Source organism: Dermochelys coriacea, chromosome 3 (assembly GCF_009764565.3).
Source record: "Dermochelys coriacea isolate rDerCor1 chromosome 3, rDerCor1.pri.v4, whole genome shotgun sequence".
NCBI classification, from domain to species: domain Eukaryota; kingdom Metazoa; phylum Chordata; order Testudines; family Dermochelyidae; genus Dermochelys; species Dermochelys coriacea.
This window is the reverse complement of record NC_050070.1, coordinates 184,560,604-184,581,548: the sequence shown is the minus strand read 5'-3', so window position 1 is coordinate 184,581,548 and position 20,945 is coordinate 184,560,604. Positions and strand designations below refer to the sequence as shown.

Here is a 20,945-nt window from a genome sequence, read left to right as displayed (position 1 = left end):
AGGAAGGTGAAATCCTGACAAGGGCCCAATTGCATTGTTCAAAGCTTTGCTTTATTCACCTAGAAACAATGATTGAAAACCAATTTGCTACCCCTCAGGTCTTGTATAGCCCTCCACAGCTGAGCTGTATTCACAGCCAGATCAGGTCTCTTGCATGGCAGTTGTAACGAGCACCTTCCCTGACCCTGGGTCTCGCCTGTCTGTTACTCTTGTAAGATGCCTGATATGTAACGTCTGCAAAGCACGTGACTAGGAGCAGACTTGTGATGAATAACTACATCTCCCAATGTTAAAGGGCCATAATAGGGTGCCTGGGGCGTATGTGTATGTCTCAAAGCCCAGTATTCTGTTACACCACTCCACTGCACATTTGCCTCTTGCTTGAGTTTATTGTATTTTTCTGGAACCTGGTGCTGGAGCTGCTAAGTCTTATTGATCTGGATGATTTCCTTGTTCATGAAGACGATGACTCTTCTGAGATGACTCAAGATCTCCTGATTAACATGGTACTATCTCATGCAGCTTCGGGCACAACACTCACATGGCTAGCCATACTCTCTATCTTACTTTTGAGAGGAGAATGGTGAAGACTACACTATCACTGGGAGACAGTAGGAAACATCTCCTTCTTACTCTTCTGCCTTCTCCAGACGAGCTGTCAGCAGTAGTGAGCAGGATTTGTTTAAAACAGAATGATACTTTTGATACCAAGAAGAGTGTGCTACAGCCTAGTAATAGGCCTCTCTCTTCCTCTCCTGTTTCTACTGCCTCCTCATCCTGCTCTGAGCTTCTTCATGCAGACAGGAGATACCAGGGAGAATGGCAGGATCTCCACCCCTTGGAAGAGATTCAGATAGCTCACTGGGGTGTGCAGTGGTGCTGGGAGGAGTGGGGGGGTTGAAGGGTTAGAAGGGGAGACATGACAGGAAAAATCCTAGCTAAAGAATGGAGAAACCAAAACTCCAAACTTGGGAAATTTGAAGTGAGCTGACTTATTCCTGCTGCTGATGCACTTAATTTGTACTGTGTCCCCTTAGGGGAGGTAGAAGGTCATCATTGGGGGAATCTGTTTCTTCTAGTGGTCTGAGAGGCCAACTCTTAGGCCTCACAGAATGTCCCACCTGTTTAATACAAGCTTTATCCAGCGTAAGGAGACTAGTGTCTTTTGCAGACAAGTTTTAAATTCTCTTTGACACACAAGTTAGGAATATGCAACAAAATTCATGTGGTTACAGGAATTACGTTCTGTGACAGGGTCAGGCCAGCTGGCTACAGGAGAGTGATCCTGTTGGGATCTTGCTCAAGGACATCCCCCAGTCTAAGGGGAGGATCCATAAAGTCCAGGATCTCAATTAATTACGGGGGGGACAACTAAAGATATAACAGGGATTGGAGTGAGGTCACAGGGCTAAATGAAGGGAACCTGATGGAGACACCAAGCAGAGAACCCTGGACAGCACCCATTGCTCCTCAAAGGCATCAAGGGAGCTAGTAGATGCTGCCAAGAGGAATTCTGCCTGGATGTGAGAGACCAGGGAAGAGGGGAAATAGGTCCCACAGTCCCAGAGCACCCCCTCATCTAACATCCTCCTCCTGGGGGTGTAGATGGCTACTTTGGCTAGGGCCAAGAGGAGGTTGATGAGGAGGTCCTGTGACTTAGTGGGGCCACAGATAGGGTGTGCAAATATAAACAAGTGGGGGGAGAAGTGCAGCCAGAATCTCAGCTGGACATTCTGGAGGAGGCAGAATAGGGGCTGCAACCTGGCGTACTCCAGGTACACATGTGCCAGGCTCTCCCTCAGGCCACAAATGGGGCAGGTGTCCGGGATGGGGGTGAACCATGCTAAGAACACACCTGTGCTCATAGCTCCGTGAAGGAGCCGCCAACTGATATCCCCGGCGGGCGTTGGGACCAAGGTGGAGTATAGGCTGGCCCACCAAGGTACCTCGCCCTCCAGAGGTGGTAGAAGGTCCAGCCATTTTGTGTCAGGGCTGGATGTGAGAGTGAGGATGTGAAAGGTGTGGAGCATGAGTGTATACAGATGTTTCCTTGGCACAGTCCAAAAATGACCAGATTTCGTGCAGCCAGCTCATAGTGAAGTGGTGGGATGGCCCGATAAAAATGTATGGAGAGCCTGGGGTGTAGGGTGGGCAGGGGACACCTTCTCAAGGACTCGGTCAAGGTAGGCCCGAGCAGCAGGTGGTAAAGCGGCCCTCATCTCCTGAAGAACATGCCAGAGAGTACGAGGGCCGGAGAGCCCCATGCGCTGAGTGGGTGTCAGGGGATCCAGCCAGTCTCCCCGGTCCTAGTACAGGAGGTCTCTGAGTCTGGTGACTTCTGCCAGGACCAGCTTCTGTTGCACCGAGTGGGACTCCACCACCTCCACACAGAGCTGGGGGTTGTGTAGCAGGGGCTCCGCGAGGAGATCCACCCCCTCAGTGGCTGCCATGGACCTGGTCGCCGAGACCAGTTTCCACATCCAGAGGAGGTCCTGGTAGAAGACCGGCAGCCCGGAGGGGTCTCGTGGAAGGCCTCTTGGATGGACATAAAGGAGCTGCCGGTTGTATTGGAGTCCTCGGAAGCAGCACAGGAAGGCATGTGCCAGTACGCTCCATGCTGGACTACCTGCACCAAAAAGAAGCCTCTGCAGGGCCTGGAGGCGGAAGACATGGACCTGAGTGTGCAGGCATTTCAGGCCCTGCCCTCCCTCCTCCAGGGGCAGGTGGAGGACCGCTGCAGAGACCCAGTGCAGTCCTGGCCAAAGGAACCCCAGAACCAGTCCCTGGATATCAGCCAGGAAACCTGGGGCCATGTCATAAATATAAAGGGAAGGGTAACCACCTTTCTGTATACAGTGCTATAAAATCCCTCCTGGCCAGAGGCAACATCCTGTTACCTGTAAAGGGTTAAGAAGTTCAGCTAACCTGGCTGGCACCTGACCCAAAGGACCAATAAGGGGACAAGATACTTTCAAATCTTGGGGGTGGGGGCGGCTTTTGTTTGTGCTCTTTGTTTACGTGGTTGTTCTCTCTTGGGACTGAGAGAGGCCAGACAGAAATCCATCTTCTCCAACCCATCCTAATCCAAGTCTCCAATATTGCAACCACTATAGGTATGACAGGCAAGGCAAATTAGTTTATCTTTTGTTTTATGTGAATTTTCCCTGTGTTAAGAGGGAGGTTTATTCCTGTTTTCTGTAAGTTTAAGGTTTTGCCCAGAGGGGGATCCTCTGTGTTTTGAATCTGAATACCCTGTAAAGTATTTTCCATACTGATTTTACAGAGATGATTTTTACCTTTCTTTTAAAATAAAATCCTTCTTTTAAGAAACTGACTGATTTTTCCATTGTTCCAAGATCCAGGAGTTTGGATCTTTGATGATTTTATAACAAATGGGTTAGGATATTATTCTCAAGCCTCCCCATTTAAGGGGGTGTAGGGCTTGGGGGGATATTTTGCAGGAAGATGTATCCAAGTAATCTCTTTCCCTGTTCTTTGTTTAAAATGCTTGGTGGTGGCAGCATACTGTTCAAGGACAAGGCAAAGTTTGTACCTTGGGGAAGTTTTCAACCTAAGCTGGTAAGAATAAACTTAGGGGGTCTTTCATGCGGGTCCCCACATCTGTACCCTAGAGTTCAGAGTGGGGAAGGAACCTTAACAGGCTGGGATCAGGGTGTTGAGTAGGTGACAGGGCATGGACAGGACTAATTGATTGAGCACCAGTGCCCTCCCTCAGAGGGAGAGGCACCGGAGTAGTCCCATCCACCTTTGCAGCTGCTCTGACACTCTGCCCTCTCACTCCAGCCAGTTGTCCGGCAGAGAAGGATGCATGGCAGAAAGGTAAACGCCAAGATAGAGCACTAGACCCGCGCTCCACCAGATGGCTTGAAGCGCGGGTGGGAGAGAGCTCGTCTGCTACCACCAGGCCAGAGCTCTTGACGCAGTTGACCCAGGCAGATGAGGCTGCCGAGTAGATGGCCTTGCAAGCCTCCAGCCGCACCCGGTCGCCCGGGTCCTGGACCACAAAGAGCACGTCTTTGGTGTATGCTGACAGACCAACTACAACTCTGGCTCACGGGTCACCAACCCCATCAGCCTCCGATGGAGGAGACAGAAGCCAGAGCGTACAGCTGGCCTGACAGCGGACACCCGATGCATCCCATGCCTGAAGCTCACCAGTTCAGTCACGGTCTGGTTGAGCCTGACCAGACATTTTGTGGAGGAATACAGCACCTGGAAAAAACCCACAAACTGAAGCTGAAAGCCCACAGAGTGCCTAGGAGATACCCATGGTCCACCCTGTCGAACCCCTTCTCCTGATCCAGGGACAGAAGGGCGAACAACAGACCATCCTTACACCCCAGCTCCAAGAGATCCCAGACCAAATACAGATTATCAAAGATGGTCTGGGCCGGGATGGTGTAGGTTTGGTCGGGGTGGACCACATCTGCCAGCACGGACCCCAGCCGCAGCAAGATGGCCTTCACTACAACCTTATAGTCCGTGCTAAGGAGCAAGACTGGACGCCAATTCCAAAAGTTGCGGAGGTCCCCCTTCTTTGGAAGCAAGGCGAGCATGGCTTGCCTGCACGACATGGGGAGGACCCTGCTCTCCAAAGACTTGGCCCAGACGGTGACAAGGTCTGAGCCCAGGATGTCCCAGAACATGCAGTAGAACTCCACGGTCCATGCCTGGGAATTTATTGGTGGGCATGCACTGGAGGGCATCCGAGAACTCGGTCAGAGTGAGAGGCAGCTGTAGCCGGTCCTGGTCGCCCGCGCTGACCATCGGGAGTCCATCCCAGAGCACTCTGCAAGCAACAGGACTGGTCAGATCTGGGGAGACAAGGCTCATGTAGAAAGCCCTGGCCCTCCCACACATCTCCTCTGGATCCATGAGAGGGGTGCCGTCCAGGGCCGTCCCTAGCCATTTGGATGCCCTACGCACCCCCCAAGCCTCCCTTCTGTAACGATGCTGGTTCTGGCGGGAACCAACTGAGAGAGCCAATTCAGGACAAATTGCTTAAAGCAGGGCAGTTAGAGGTTTCTATGCACACTAAGGCAAACCAAACCAGCCAAACAGAGAAGACTTGGTTTTACCCCACTATTTAACCACAAGTCATAGAATATCAGGGTTGGAAGGGACCTCAGGAAGTCATCTAGTCCAAACCCCTGCTCAAAGCAGGACCAATCCCCAACTAAATCATCCCAGCTAGGGCTTTGTCAAGCATGACCTTAAAAACTTCTAAGGAAGGAGATTCCACCACCTCCCTAGGTAACGCATTCCAGTGTTTCACCACCCTCCTAGTGAAAAAGTTTTTCCTAATATCCAACCTAAACCTCCCCCACAGCAACTTGAGACCATTACTCCTCGTTCTGTCATCTGCTACCACTGAGAACAGTCTAGATCCATCCTCTTTGGAACCCCCTTTCAGGTAGTTAAAATCAGCTATCAAATCCCCCCTCATTCTTCTCTTCCTAAGACTAAACAATCCAAGTTCTCTCAGCCTCTCCTCATAAGTCATGTGTTCCAGTCCCCTAATCATTTTTGTTGCCCTCTGCTGGACGTTTTCCAATTTTTTCACATCCTTCTTGCAGTGTGGGGCCCAAAACTGGACACAGAACTCCAGGTGAGGCCTCACCAATGTTGAATAAAGGGGAATGATCTGGTCCCTCGATCTGCTGGCAATGCCCCTACTTATACAGCCTAAAATGCCATTGGCCTTCTTGGCAACAATGGCACACTGTTGATTCATATCCAGCTTCTCGTCCACTGTAACCCCTAGGTCCTTTTCTGCGGAATTGCTGCCTAGCCATTCGGTCCCTACTCTGTGGCAGTGCATGGGATTCTTCTGTCCTAAGTGCAGGACTCTGCACTTGTCCTTGTTGAACCTCATCAGATTTCCTTTGGCCCAATCCTGTCATTTGTATAGGTCGCTCTGCAAGTCACACAAGCAATTCCCTTAGACACTCCAGTTTCCCAGTATCACCACCAGTGCCACTCGTTATGGGGACAAATGGTTATGAAAACAAGTACCCCAGTAAAAGAAAAAAGAGTCTCTCGATCCCAAAGGACCAAGCCCCAGACCCAGGTCAATATACAAGTTAGATCTTACCCACAAATAATGTTGCCAATCCTTTAGAATCTAAATTCTAAAGGTTTATTCATAAAAAGAAAAAGATATAGATGAGAGCTAGAATTGGTTCAATGGAATCAATTACATACAGTAATGGCAAAGTTCTTGGTTCAGGCTTGCAGCAGTGGTAGAATAAACTGCAGGTTCAAATCAAATCTCTGGAGTACATCCACAGCTGGGATGAGTCTTTCAGTCCTTGATTCAAAGCTTCACTGTAGCAAAATCTGGTACAATGTTCTGAAGATTCAGTGGAGGCTGCGCAGCGGGGACAGAAGGACGGTGAAGAAATTTGGCAGCATGTGACCTCCAGAAGAAGAAAGGGGAGCATCCATGTACCAGCAGTACAGATACAGGTAAGCAACTGTTTTCATGTTCTCTCCACAAGAACTAATGTGGAGAGTGGATGAGATGATACATCTGAGGGAAGGGAACAGAAGGAGACTCCGCTGATTGGAAGGCATGAGATGCATTGTCCTAGGGATGGGGGTTTCACAACCACCACTCCCAAGAGGAGGAGGCGGGTGGTGGTGGTCTGGGACTCTCTCCTCAGGGGAACTGAGTCATCTATCTGCCACCCCGACCAGGAAAACCAAGAAGTCTGCTGCTTGCCAGGAGCTAGGATTCATGATCTGACAGAGAGACTGCCAAGACTCATGAAGCCCTGAGATTGCTACTCCTTCCTGCTTCTCCGTGTGGGCACCAATGATACTGCCAAGAATGACCTTGAGTGGATCACTGCAGACTACATGGCTCCTGGAACAAGGATAAAGGAGTTTGAGGTGCAAGTGGTGTTCTCATCCATCCTCCCCGTAGAAGGAAAAGGCCTGGGTAGAGATCGTTGATTCGTCGAAGTCAACGAATGGCTACGCAGGTGGTGTCGGAGAGAAGGCATTGGATTCTTTGACCATGGGAATGAAGGAGGAGTGCTAGGCAGAGACGGGCTCCACCTAACAAAGAGAGGGAAGAGCATCTTTGCAAGCAGGCTGGCTAACCTAGTGAGGAGGGCTTTAAACTAGGTTCACTGGGGGAAGGAGACCAAAGCCCTGAGGTAAGTGGAAGTGGGATACCGGGAAGAATCACAAGCAGGAGCGTGCAGGAGGGGAGGGCTCCTGCCTCATACTAAGAAAACAGGATAAACAGCAAGTTATCTCAAGTGCCTATACACAAATGCAAAAAGCCTGGGAAACAAGCAGGGAGGAAGTCCTGGCACAGTCAAGGAATTATGATGTGATTGGAATAACAGAGACTTGATGGGATGACATGACTGGTACAATGACTGAGCGGCAGCGAACCAGCTGAGCAGCGGGGACAGCAGAGCAGCTCACAGCAGGAGTTTGCCTGGGAGTTCGCCTGGAGTGAGCCCAGTGAGGCTTACATCTTGCCAACGTCTCTGAGGAAGCTCATAGTAGGTAGGTGATATGGAAGGGGGGGGTTCAGCTGTTGTGACCTGCACTGGATGTGCCATGTTTGTCTTTCTTCCACAGGACAGAAGCGACTTTGTCTGTACAAAGTGCAAGCTGGTCTCCATATTGGAAGAGAAGATTGAAGGTCTGGAGCAACAGGTAACGACCCTGCGTTGTATACGAGAGACTGAGGATTTTCTGGACCAAACTCAGGATAGGCTTCTAGGGGCACAAAGCTCTAAAGATATAGAGCAGGTTGCACAGAGGAGCCAAGAGGCCAGTGAAGAAGCTTGGCAACATGTGACCTCCAGAAGAGGTAAGCGGAATGTCCGGGTTCCAGTAACACAGACACAGGTAACTAACCGCTTTCATGTTCTCTCCACAGGTACCATTGCGGAGAGTGGACCAGATGATATGTCTGGGGGGAGAAAGCAGAAGGAGACTCCGCTGGTTGGGAGGCATGAGATGCGATGTCCTGAGGTTGGGGGTTCCACGACCACCACTCCCAAGAGGAGAAGGCGGGTGGTGGTGGTCGGGGACTCTCTCCTCCGGGGGACTGAGTCATCTATCTGCCGCCCTGACCGGGAAAACCGAGAAGTCTGCTGCTTGCCAGGGGCTAAGATTCGTGATGTGACGGAGAGACTGCCGAGACTCATCAAGCCCTCGGATCGCTACCCCTTCCTGCTTCTCCACGTGGGCACCAATGATACTGCCAAGAATGACCTTGAGCGGATCACTGCGGACTACGTGGCTCTGGGAAGAAGGATAAAGGAGTTGGAGGCGCAAGTGGTGTTCTCGTCCATCCTCCCCGTGGAAGGAAAAGGCCTGGGTAGGGACCGTCGAATCGTGGAGGTCAACGAATGGCTACGCAGGTGGTGTCGGAGTGAAGGCTTTGGATTCTTTGACCATGGGATGGTGTTCCATGAAGGAGGAGTGCTGGGCAGAGACGGGCTCCATCTTACGAAGAGAGGGAAGAACATCTTTGCCAGCAGGCTGGCTAACCTAGTGAGGAGGGCTTTAAACTAGGTTCACCGGGGGAAGGAGACCAAAGCCCTGAGGTAAGTGGGAAAGCGGGATACCGGGAGGAAGCACAGGCAGGAATGTCTGTGAGGGGAGGGCTCCTGCCTCATACTGGGAATGAGGGGCGATCAACAGGTTATCTCAAGTGCTTATATACAAATGCACAAAGCCTTGGAAACAAGCAGGGAGAACTGGAGGTCCTGGTGATGTCAAGGAATTATGACGTGATTGGAATAACAGAGACTTGGTGGGATAACTCACATGACTGGAGTACAGTCATGGATGGTTATAAACTGTTCAGGAAGGACAGGCAGGGCAGAAAAGGTGGGGGAGTAGCACTGTATGTAAGGGAGCAGTATGACTGCTCAGAGCTCCGGTACGAAACTGTGGAAAAACCTGAGTGTCTCTGGATTAAGTTTAGAAGTGTGTGCAACAAGAGTGATGTCATGGTGGGAGTCTGCTATAGACCACCGGACCAGGGGGATGAGGTGGATGAGGCTTTCTTCCGGCAACTCACGGAAGCTACTAGATCGCATGCCCTGATTCTCATGGGTGACTTTAATTTTCCTGATATCTGCTGGGAGAGCAATACAGCGGTGCATAGACAATCCAGGAAGTTTTTGGAAAGCGTAGGGGACAATTTCCTGGTGCAAGTGCTAGGGGAGCCAACTAGGGGGAGCGCTTTTCTTGACCTGCTGCTCACAAACCGGGTAGAATTAGTGGGGGAAGCAAAAGTGGATGGGAATCTGGGAGGCAGTGACCATGAGTTGGTTGAGTTCAGGATCCTGACGCAGGGAAGAAAGGTAAGCAGCAGGATACGGACCCTGGACTTCAGGAAAGCAGACTTTGACTCCCTCAGGGAACAGATGGCCAGGATCCCCTGGGGGACTAACATGAAAGGGAAGGGAGTCCAGGAGAGCTGGCTGTATTTCAAGGAATCCCTGTTGAGGTTACAGGGACAAACCATCCCGATGAGTCGAAAGAATAGTAAATATGGCAGGCGACCAGCTTGGCTTAATGGTGAAATCCTAGCGGATCTTAAACATAAAAAAGAAGCTTACAAGAAGTGGAAGGTTGGACATATGACCAGGGAAGAGTATAAAAATATTGCTCGGGCATGTAGGAAAGATATCAGGAGGGCCAAATCGCACCTGGAGCTGCAGCTAGCAAGAGATGTCAAGAGTAACAAGAAGGGTTTCTTCAGGTATGTTGGCAACAAGAAGAAAGCCAAGGAAAGTGTGGGCCCCTTACTGAATGAGGGAGGCAAGCTAGTGACAGAGGATGTGGAAAAAGCTAATGTACTCAATGCTTTTTTTGCCTCTGTTTTCACTAACAAGGTCAGCTCCCAGACTGCTGTGCTGGGCATCACAAAATGGGGAAGAGATGGCCAGCCCTCTGTAGAGATAGAGGTGGTTAGGGACTATTTAGAAAAGCTGGACGTGCACAAGTCCATGGGGCCGGACGAATTGCATCCGAGAGTGCTGAAGGAATTGGCGGCTGTGATTGCAGAGCCCTTGGCCATTATCTTTGAAAACTCGTGGCGAACGGGGGAAGTCCCGGATGACTGGAAAAAGGCTAATGTAGTGCCCATCTTTAAAAAAGGGAAGAAGGAGGATCCTGGGAACTACAGGCCAGTCAGCCTCACCTCAGTCCCTGGAAAAATCATGGAGCAGGTCCTCAAAGAATCAATCCTGAAGCACTTAGAGGAGAGGAAAGTGATCAGGAACAGTCAGCATGGATTCACCAAGGGAAGGTCATGCCTGACTAATCTAATCGCCTTTTATGATGAGATTACTGGTTCTGTGGATGAAGGGAAAGCAGTGGATGTATTGTTTCTTGACTTTAGCAAAGCTTTTGACACGGTCTCCCACAGCATTCTTGTCAGCAAGTTAAGGAAGTATGGGCCGGATGAATGCACTATAAGGTGGGTAGAAAGCTGGCTAGATTGTCGGGCTCAACGGGTAGTGATCAATGGCTCCATGTCTAGTTGGCAGCCGGTGTCAAGTGGAGTGCCCCAGGGGTCGGTCCTGGGGCCCGTTTTGTTCAATATCTTCATAAATGATCTGGAGGATGGTGTGGATTGCACTCTCAGCAAATTTGCGGATGATACTAAACTGGGAGGAGTGGTAGATACGCTGGAGGGGAGGGATAGGATACAGAAGGACCTAGACAAATTGGAGGATTGGGCCAAAAGAAATCTAATGAGGTTCAATAAGGATAAGTGCAGGGTCCTGCACTTAGGATGGAAGAATCCAATGCACCGCTACAGACTAGGGACCGAATGGCTCGGCAGCAGTTCCGCGGAAAAGGACCTAGGGGTGACAGTGGACGAGAAGCTGGATATGAGTCAGCAGTGTGCCCTTGTTGCCAAGAAGGCCAATGGCATTTTGGGATGTATAAGTAGGGGCATAGCGAGCAGATCGAGGGACGTGATCGTTCCCCTCTATTCGACACTGGTGAGGCCTCATCTGGAGTACTGTGTCCAGTTTTGGGCCCCACACTACAAGAAGGATGTGGATAAATTGGAAAGAGTACAGCGAAGGGCAACAAAAATGATTAGGGGTCTAGAGCACATGACTTATGAGGAGAGGCTGAGGGAGCTGGGATTGTTTAGTCTGCAGAAGAGAAGAATGAGGGGGGATTTGATAGCTGCTTTCAACTACCTGAAAGGGGGTTTCAAAAAGGATGGCTCTAGACTGTTCTCAATGGTAGCAGATGACAGAACGAGGAGTAATGGTCTCAAGTTGCAATGGGGGAGGTTTAGATTGGATATTAGGAAAAACTTTTTCACTAAGAGGGTGGTGAAACACTGGAATGCGTTACCTAGGGAGGTGGTAGAATCTCCTTCCTTAGAGGTTTTTAAGGTCAGGCTTGACAAAGCCCTGGCTAGGATGATTTAACTGGGACTTGGTCCTGCTTTGAGCAGGGGGTTGGACTAGATGACCTTCTGGGGTCCCTTCCAACCCTGATATTCTATGATTCTATGATTCTATGACTGGAGTACTGTCATGGATGGATATAAACTGTTCAGGAAGGAGAGACAGGGCAGAAAAGGTGGAGGAGTTGCATTGTATGTAAGAGAGCAGTATGACTGCTCAGACCTCAGGTATGAAACTGCAGAAAAACCTGAGTGTCTCTGGATTAAGTTTAGAAGCATGAGCAACAAGGGTGATGTCGCGTTGGGAGTCTGCTATAGACCACTGGATCGGGGGATGAGGTGGACTAGGCTTTCTTCCGGCAACTAACGGAAGTTACTAGATCACAGGCCCTGGTTCTCATGCTGGGAGAGCAATACAGCGGTGCACAGACTATCCAGGAAGTTTTTGGAACGTGTAGGGGATAATTTCCTGGTGCAAGTGCTGGAGGAATCAACTAGGGGCAGAGCTCTTCTTGACCTGCTGCTCACAAACTGGGAAGAATTAGTAGGGGAAGCAAAAGTGGATGGGACCTGGGAGGCAGTGACCATGAGATGGCTGAGTTCAGGATCCTGACGCAGGGAAGAAAGGAGAGCAGCAGAATATAGACCCTGGACTTCAGAAAAGCAGACTTTGACAACCTCAGGGAACTAATGGGCATGATCCCCTGGGAGAATAACATGAGGGGGATAGGAGTCCAGGAGAGCTGGCTGAATTTTAAAGAATCCTTATTGAGGGACAAACCATCCCGATGTGTAGAAAGAATAGTAAATATGGCAGGCGACCAGCTTGGCTTAACAGTGAAATCCTTGCCGATCTTAAATACAAAAAAGAAGCTTACAAGAAGTGGAAGATTGGACAAATGAACAGGGAGGAGTATAAAAATATTGCTCAGGCATGCAGGAGTGAAATCAGGAAGGCCAAATCACATCTGGAGGTGCAGCTAGCAAGAGAAGTTAAGAGTAACAAGAAGGGTTTCTTCTGTTATGTTAGCAACAAGAAGAACGTGAAGGAAAGTGTGGGCCCCTTACTAATGAGGGAGGCAACCTAGTGACAGAGGATGTGGAAAAAGCTAATGTACTCAATGATTTTTTTGCCTCTGTCTTCACAAACAAGGTCAGCTCCCAGACTGCTGCACGGGGCAGCACAGCATGGTGAGGAGGTGACCAGTCCTCTGTGAAGAAAGAAGTGGTTCGGGACTATTTAGAAAAGCTGGACGAGCACAAGTCCCTGGGGCTGGATACGCTGCATCCAAGAGTGCTAAAGGAGTTGGCGGATGTGATTACAGAGCCATTGGCCATTATCTTTGAAAACTCATGGCCATCGGGGAAGGTCCCGGATGACTGGAAAAAGGCCAATGTAGTGCCCATCTTTAAAAAAGGGAAGAAGGAGGATCCTGGGAACTACAGGCCAGTCAGCCTCACCTCAGTCCCTGGAAAAATCATGGAGCAGGTCCTCAAGGAATCAATTCTGAAGCACATAGAGGAGAGGAAAGTCATCAGGAACAGTCAGCATGGATTCACCGAGGCAAGTCATGCCTGTCTAATCTAATTGCCTTCTAAAACAAGATAACTGGCTTTGTGGATGAGGGGAAAGCAGTGGATGTGTTGTTCCTTGACTTTAGCAAAGCTTTTGACACCGTCTCCCACAGTATTCTTGCCAGCAAGTTAAAGAAGAATGGGCTGGATGAATGGACGATAAGGTGGATAGAAATTGTCGGGCTCAATGGGTAGTGATCAATGGCTCCATGTCTAGTTGGCAGCCGGTATCAAGCGGAGTGCCCCATGGTCGGTCCTGGGGCCGGTTTTGTTCAATAACTTCCTTAATGATCTGGAGGATGGCGTGGATTGCACCCTCAGCAGGTTTGCAGATGACATTAAACTGGGAGGAGTGGTAGATATGCTGGAGGGTAGGGATAGGATACAGAGGGCCCTAGATAAATGAGAGGATTGGGCCAAAAGAAATCTGATGAGGTTCAACAAGGACAAGTGCAGAGTCCTGCACTTAGGACAGAAGAATCCTGTGTACCACTACAGACTAGGGACCGAATGGCTAGGCAGCAGTTCTGCAGAAAAGGACCTGGGAGTTACAGTGGATGAGAAGCTGGATATGAGTCAACAGTGTGCCATTGTTGCCAAGAAGGCCAATGGCATTTTGGGCTGTATAAGTAGGGGCATTGCCAGCAGATCGAGGGACGTGATCGTTCTCCTTTATTCGACATTGGTGAGGCCTCATCTGGAATACCGTGTCCAGTTTTGGGCCCCACACTGCAAGAAGGATGTGGAAAAATTGGAAAGTGTCCAGCGGAGGGCAACAAAGATGATTAGGGGACTGGAACACATGACTTATGAGGAGAGGCTGAGGGAACTGGGATTGTTTAGTCTGCGGAAGAGAAGAATGAGGGGGGATTTGATAGCTGCTTTCAACTACCTGAAAGGGGATTCCAAAGAGGATGGATCTAGACTGTTCTCAGTGGTAGCAGATGACAGAACGAGGAGTAATGGTCTCAAGTTGCTGTGGGGGAGGTTTAGGTTGGATATTAGGAAAAACTTTTTCACTAGGAGGGTGGTGAAACACTGGAATGCGTTACCTAGGGAGGTGGTGGAATCTCCTTCCTTAGAAGTTTTTAAGGTCATGCTTGACAAAGCCCTAGCTGGGATGATTTAGTTGGGGATTGGTCCTGCTTTGAGCAGGGGTTTGGACTAGATGACCTCCTGAGGTCCCTTCCAATACTGATATTCTATGATTGTATGAAAGTCCCTCCAGAGGTATGAAGCAGGATTGAAGACAAGATGGAGGAGCTGCAGCAGCTTTTTATATTCTCTTGCCATGTGGTCTTTCTTTCTTTGTTCCAAAGACAAGTTGTCCATCACATGGCCTGGAAAAAACCTCAGAGTTCTGTCCATAGGCATGTCGCTTTATATCTTGCTGAGTCACAAGGCATGTCTGCCTTCTCTGAATGGGTCGACTGTATAGCTGATGGTCCTTAATGGGCCATCAAGCAGGCTAGGCAGAGCTGACACCAACTTGTCTGGGTTGTCACCCAGAAGCATAGCATAAGTTTGAAATACAGACAGTATAGAGCCAATATTCATAACTTCAACTATAAAACTGATACACATATACAGATAGCCTATTCATAATCAGCAAACCATAACCTTCTCTTGGACACCTCATTTGACCCCCTTTATATAGATTTGGTGCCACTACAGAGCCTTGGTTGGAACAATGATCTATATGGTCCCAGTTCAAGTCAATAACATCACACGTCCCCAGGGTCTGGGAGGCAGGAGCTGGGGGGCACTTTTGGGGGCCCCACAGGCCCAGAGGAGCCTGGGGAATTAGTGAGGGCTGGGAGCAGCCTGCTCCCCTTCCCTTGCCCCGGCCCCGAGCTGTGTCACTCAGGGGAGGGGGCTTGGGGGAAGGGATCCCCCCCTGCACTCACTGGCAGTGGCAGGAAGCCGAGCAGCAGGGCCCTACCCTGCTCTACTCCGCCAGCTCCCAGTCATGGCTCTCCACTTCCTGCCGCCGGTGAACTGTGGGGTGGGGAACCTTTCCCCAACCCCCTCACCCCCAGCGACACCCCTGGGGCCAAGGAAAGGGAAGCGGAGAGGGCTGGGACTGTGTTGCTCCGCTTCCCGCCACCGGTGAGTGTGGGGGGGTGATCCTTTTCCCACACTCATTGGTGGCAGGAAGTGGAGCATCGTGGCTGGAAGCTGGCGGAGTAGAGCAGGATGGTGCTGGGCTGCTCTGCTCCCTGCCGCTGCCGGTGAGTGCAGGGTTGCCGGGGGAAGAGGCAGAATGGGGGTGGGCTGGGGCGGAGCAGGAGGAAAGGGTAAGAGGTGGGGCGGAGGAAGTTGTCCCAGGCCCCCCATCCCCCTAGGGACGGCCCTGTCTCTTGCAGTGGGATAGGGCTGGTCACCGGGACTGGTGCTGCTGTGTATGCAGCACGCAGCTGCCTAGGCCACCATAAAATTTGGGGCAATTTGGTGCCCCAAATTTCATGGTGCCCTATTCAGCTGAGTATGCCTAAGGATGGCCCTGGTGTTGTCCCCTGTCAGAAAGCAGGTGATGTGCTTTCTAGCCCCCCTCTTTTTCTCCAGGGCGTAGAAGAAGCAGGAGCCGCAATCCATCTCTCGAAGGAGATGGATGTGGGATCGAACAAAGGCACCCCTGGCTTGATGGTCCTCGACGGCCCAGAGCTCCTCCCACTTCTCCCGGCATGCTCCACAGAGGGATGGATCCTCAGGGCTGGCAGCCAGATGCCTCTCCAGCTCTAAGACCTCCTATTCCAACTGCTCTATCACCGCATCCCTCCACCGACTGACAGCCCGCGTGTACTCATGGCAGAAGAGCCAGGCGCGCAACTTCCCCAGGTCCCACCACCGCCGCGCCGAGGGAAAGGCACGCCTCTGCCCTCGCCTGGCCAGCCAGAACTCCCAGAAGGATGCCATGAAGCCCACATCCTCCAACAAGGTGTTATTAAAGTGCCAATAGGCCAGCCCTGGCCTCTCTTCACTGAGAGAGGCCGTTATTGTCGCCAGATGGTGATCCGAGAACATGGCCGGCCGGATGCTGGAGGATTGGGCCCGTGAAAGGTGACAGCGTGATAAATAAATGTGGTCCAACTGGGAGTGGCATAACCGATGGCCCTCCACCCAGAAAAAGGTGAATATCGACACCTTGTCCGGGTGGTGGTCACACCAGACGTCCACCAGGGAGTGATGGTCGACAATCTCCTAGTGCTCAGTCCCCGAGTGGTCCCACTCCTTGAGGGTGGTGTTAAAGTCCCTGCCCAGGACTAGGCACTCATGATGATCCAAGGAGCCAAGGAAGGCGGATGACTGCTGAAAAAAATGCAGGCGCTCCGGGCCCAATGTCACGGCATACACATTGATTAGATTGATCACCAGCCCCTCCATGTGGACCCGGAGGTGCAGCAGGCAGCCTGGCACAGCCTTGGCGACCCCCAGCACCTTGGGCCATAGGTCAGGGGAGAACAGGGTAGCCACTCCAGCCATACAAGCTGTGAGGGGGCTAAAATAGACCCTGTCCCCCCACTCTAGCCCCCAAGTTGCTTCAGTGGCTGGAGCCGTGTGGGTTTCCTGCAGGAAAACCACAGAGTACTCCCCCTCCTAAAGGAAGGAGAGCACCTGGCACCTGCGGAGACCCAGTCTGCAGTCTTGGGTGTTTAGTGTAGCAAAGGTGATGGGTGCCATATGGAGGGCTGGGGGGGGGGTGGATCCTCGCTTGCAGGGATGCTTGCAGCCCCCATTGGGCCATGCAGCAAACCATGACCAACCCCATAGGTAAGCATAGAGTCACAGAAGCGGCCAGCCTCCTGGTCCCTTTACCTTCCCCCAGTAAGGCCCTCATGGCCTGGAGGATTTGATAGAAGTCCCCCCATCGTTGGAGAGCTGAACCTTGTTCTGGGACCCATGGGCGTCCTGGAAAAATTCCCGCAGCTTCCCTCTCAGCCTATCGGAGGCAGGGTCACTGGCCCCTGGCCATCCTCCAGTGGGGCCTCTGTCATAGCCCCGTGGCCTACCAAGACAGGTAGGAAGGGGGCAGACCCCCAGCATGGCACGCAATGTACCGGCGTCATGCAGCCCACCTCAGACCCTGGCTCAATAGGGGCCTTGGAGGGAAAATAGAAGCCCCTAGGGGGTTGGGACCGGGGAACATGAAGGCTGCTTCCAGGGGGTTGTCCACCAGCAAAGGGAATGAGACAACCCCACGGGTGGCAGCAGCATGGGAGGTGGAGGGGAGTGGGGGGACAGGATCAGCATCTGGGGTGGGGGCAGGGTAGGGGTCAGGAGCGGGGGCAGCCACAGAGTTGGAATTGGGGGCCCTGGTGAATGGCACCTCTTGGTCGGGCTCAGGGGTCTGGGGAGTGGAAAGGAAGCCCTATGTGATGCCAGTATCGTGCTCCATAGGGAGTGTTGCAGCCACTGCATCAGTAGGTGAACAATCAACAGTGGGGCCCCCCACCCGGGAAGGAGGTCGGCTGCCCTGCATTAGCGAGGGATACCCCTGGTAACTCTGGTTCTGGCTGCATGGCACTGTGGGGCTCGGCGGCCGTTAGCGGGGTGCCATCTGTGGCTGGGCTGGTGGAAGAGTCCAAGGTTCCTCAGGGGTGGGAACGGAAGCAGTGGTTAAGGGGAGGGAGCATGGGGAAAGGGGAGCCGGGGTGAAGTCATCCAGATTGAAGCCCACTGGCAGAGGGTCATCCTTCCCCTGGGTGACTGGGGTCAAATCCAGGGCCTTGGTTTTCTCTAAGATGGAGGGGAAATCACCACCCACCACCCTGGGGGACCTCTTTGCCAGCACCTGAAGCGACACTCACCTTGGGGCTTGCAGGGGCCTTAGGTGGCAAGGGGGCAGGAGGGGCTTCATTGGGCCCCCACCCGAGGAGGGACTCCTGAGGAGGGGCAGTGCTACCCTCCATTGCTGACATGTTGTCTGCAGCCGGCACCGGTGGATGGAATTCACCAGGGGGCAAGGCAGAAGGCTTGGTGGCCCCCTTCCTGGTCTTCCAGGGGGCTTCCTCATCAGATGGGAGGAGTGGGGCTCGAGCCTTCTGCTTGCCCTGCTTCCCCTGTACTAGGACCCAGCCCTCCATGGTGTCATCTGTGGGCTGGTTAAAAGGGGTCAGGTCGGGGGGCAAGGGCAATGGCACGGGGACTCAGGGAGGTAGCGGTGGGGTGGCACAAGAGAGGAAAGACTCTTCCTGGGTCAGGCCCTCTCCCATGCCCGGCGGTATTCCCACCGTACCCTCCTTCACAGGCTCTGCCAGACTACATGTATCGAAGGCGGGGCCCTCCCGCTCATCTGGGTGCACTGTGGGAGGTGCCCTAAGCACCCGAGAGGGAGCAGTGGTGGACCGGAGAGGACGACGTGTGGTTCCAGGCTCTGGGCAGCCAGGGGCACCGGCGATGATGAGGCCAGGGCCTGCTGGGGTTTGGGGATCCCAGATGCTCCTCTGTGCCTGGCCAAGGGTCAGTCCCTCAGGACATGCCCCATTGCCCGGCAGAGGTAGCACCGGGCTTCCCAGTGGAATAATGCACTTGGTAGCAGTCCCCCTAGTAGGAGCGCCTCTCCATCACGCACCGCCGACAGCAGTTGAAGCGGCATCTGCCGGTGCAATGAGAGGACATGACGGAGGGTGAGGTCTTTGCAGCCCAATGAGAGAGGGCTGACTATGGAGAAGGGTTTCCCCCCCCAGGAAGAGAGGCAAGGTAGCAGGGCAGCATTAGGGAGGATGCCCTAGTGGGAGCTGTACCAGATGGTTTGGTAGTGGTGGTTGAGGAGAGAGCCACAGGGGACAATGCGGGGGGGCAGATGGAGGAGAGGTAGTGGGGGCTGCCCGAGGGGTCCCACCCACCTTTTCCCCCACCATAAAGAGTAGGGATGGAGGAGAAACACTGGAGGGGGAGGAGGAAAAAGGGGGACCGGTTGACCACTCCCCCTCACTAGGCTGTAGTGTAGGCAGAGGATGAGGGCGCCAGAAGGGAAGGGGTGAACGGAGGGGGATGGAAGATGGGATTCCGGCTCCTCTAACTGCACTAGGGGAGGGGGGGTTATAATAGAATCTGGGGGAGTACAGTGACAAAGGGGTTCAAACTGAAACAGGGGAGGGGCAAAGTGCATGGGAGGTGTCATGGGAGCATGGAGGAGCTAATCAGGGCAGGGGAACAGCTGTGGCGGGGTGCAGGGAACAACCAGGCTGGAAGTAGGACAGGGAAACCAAGTGGCTAGCTTCAGAGGCTGGGGCAGGGCAAACAAGCAAACAGAACTGCAGAGGGAAAAGGGCAGGGCAGGCAAACAATCTGAAGCTGCTGAGGGGCTAGGGCAAAGATGGGGGAGCAAAAGGCTGTAAGGGGTGAGTGGGGCAGGTAGTAAGGGAAAGGTGGGGGTCTGCTGTGGGGGAGAGTCAGTCCAAAGGCCGGGGGAGGGAGGGACGTGCACCCACGTGCATTTGCAAAGAGTCTTTGGGCTGGCTGCTGCTTCAGGCCCAAGTGGTGGAAACAGGGCATGGCAAACAAAGCAAGTAGCTGAGGCCTGGAGGCAGGAGCTGAGGCAGATGGTAAGTGGCCATTGGAGGTGGTGGAGAGGGCAGTGGTGGGGGAAGGAGGGACACGGATTGACCAGGGGCAGGCTTCTTGCCACACCTCCTATGTCCCCACAGACACAGTCAAGACCCCACCACAAGAGCACAGTTTGAGAGTTAGTCAGTCTTGGAGGCCCCCTCCACAGTGGTCTGCAGAGTCTCTGTGCACTCCCCCAGCAGCAGATGGTCCTTTTCATCCTACTCCTCAAGGCTCCAGCAGCTCCCAGGCAGCAAACACAGCAACAGTGGCTCCAGCAGGCAATCCGGTGGCCAGGCAGGAGGGACCCTTCTCAGATGGTAGTGGTGGTGGTGGTAGGGCCCACAGCAGCAACGGCTGGGGCAGGGATCCATCACACCCCTCTTCTGGGGAGCGGGCCAGCAGGCCCCCCCATAGGGCTGCAGCAGGAGCAACCAAGGTGTGTGTGGGGTCCACCAGCCAGCCAGCCAGCAACCAGGTAGCAGAGAAGGGGGGCAGTGTCTGGCCCAGCCAGGGGAGCAGCTGGAGTAGCAAGAACAGCAGCAGCAGCCCTCTCCCTCCTTCCTCCCTCTAGGCCAGAGGGTACAGGAGAGTGATCCTATTGGGATCCAGGAAGTGGGCGGGCCCACCCACTGCTAGAGGACCCGGCCCCCAGCCTAAGGGGAAGATCCACAGGACCTGGAAGCCAAGTGATTCTGGGGGACAACTAATGAAATAACTGGGACAGGAGTGCGGTCAAAGGGTCTAAATTTAATTGACCCAGAGATCCAAGTGACTATTCAACCCTTCAAGTCAAACTCTTTTGATTTGCCTACAGCCAAGTTGCCGGTCCAGTACAAGGGCTGGTCAGGAATGTGGACTTTTGCAGTCTATGATGATTATCCCATCCCCATGCTGTTGGGGGAAGACTTGGCCAATCATGTGAAGCTAGCCAAGAGGGTGGGAATGATCACCCGCAGCCAGGCTAAGCAAGCTGTCACACCTAGCTCTATTTTGGAAACTTCTACCAGGACCCGGTCAGAGTTGATGGAACAGGACCCCATGCCAACGTCAGCAACAGCAGGATCCAGTCACAGAACTGAAACTGGCGGAACAACCAGCACCAGAACCAGTGCCAGCACTGAATCCAGTACTTGCAACCCCAACATCAGAGGGCCCCACCGAACCTGTGCTGGCAGTATCAGATAACCCCACGCAAGAGGCTCAGCCGGAGCCTGAACCCCAAAATAGTGCACCAGTGGAGAGCAGTTCACAATCAACGGAAACAGCCCCATCATCTGCATCGTTTCCTGGGGAACGAAGCATAGGTCCACAATCCAATGAGGAACTGATGTCTCCAGTATCAAGGGAACAGTTCCAGACCAAACAGGAAGCAGATGAAAGC

The 20,945-nt window shown here is 52.7% G+C and overlaps 1 long non-coding RNA gene across 1 annotated transcript in view; it reads left to right on the top strand.

The window, feature by feature from the left end:
- The window catches only part of LOC122459667, a 1,177,620-nt gene that overhangs the window by 724,788 nt on the left and 431,887 nt on the right, over positions 1-20,945 (top strand). The window lies entirely within an intron of this gene.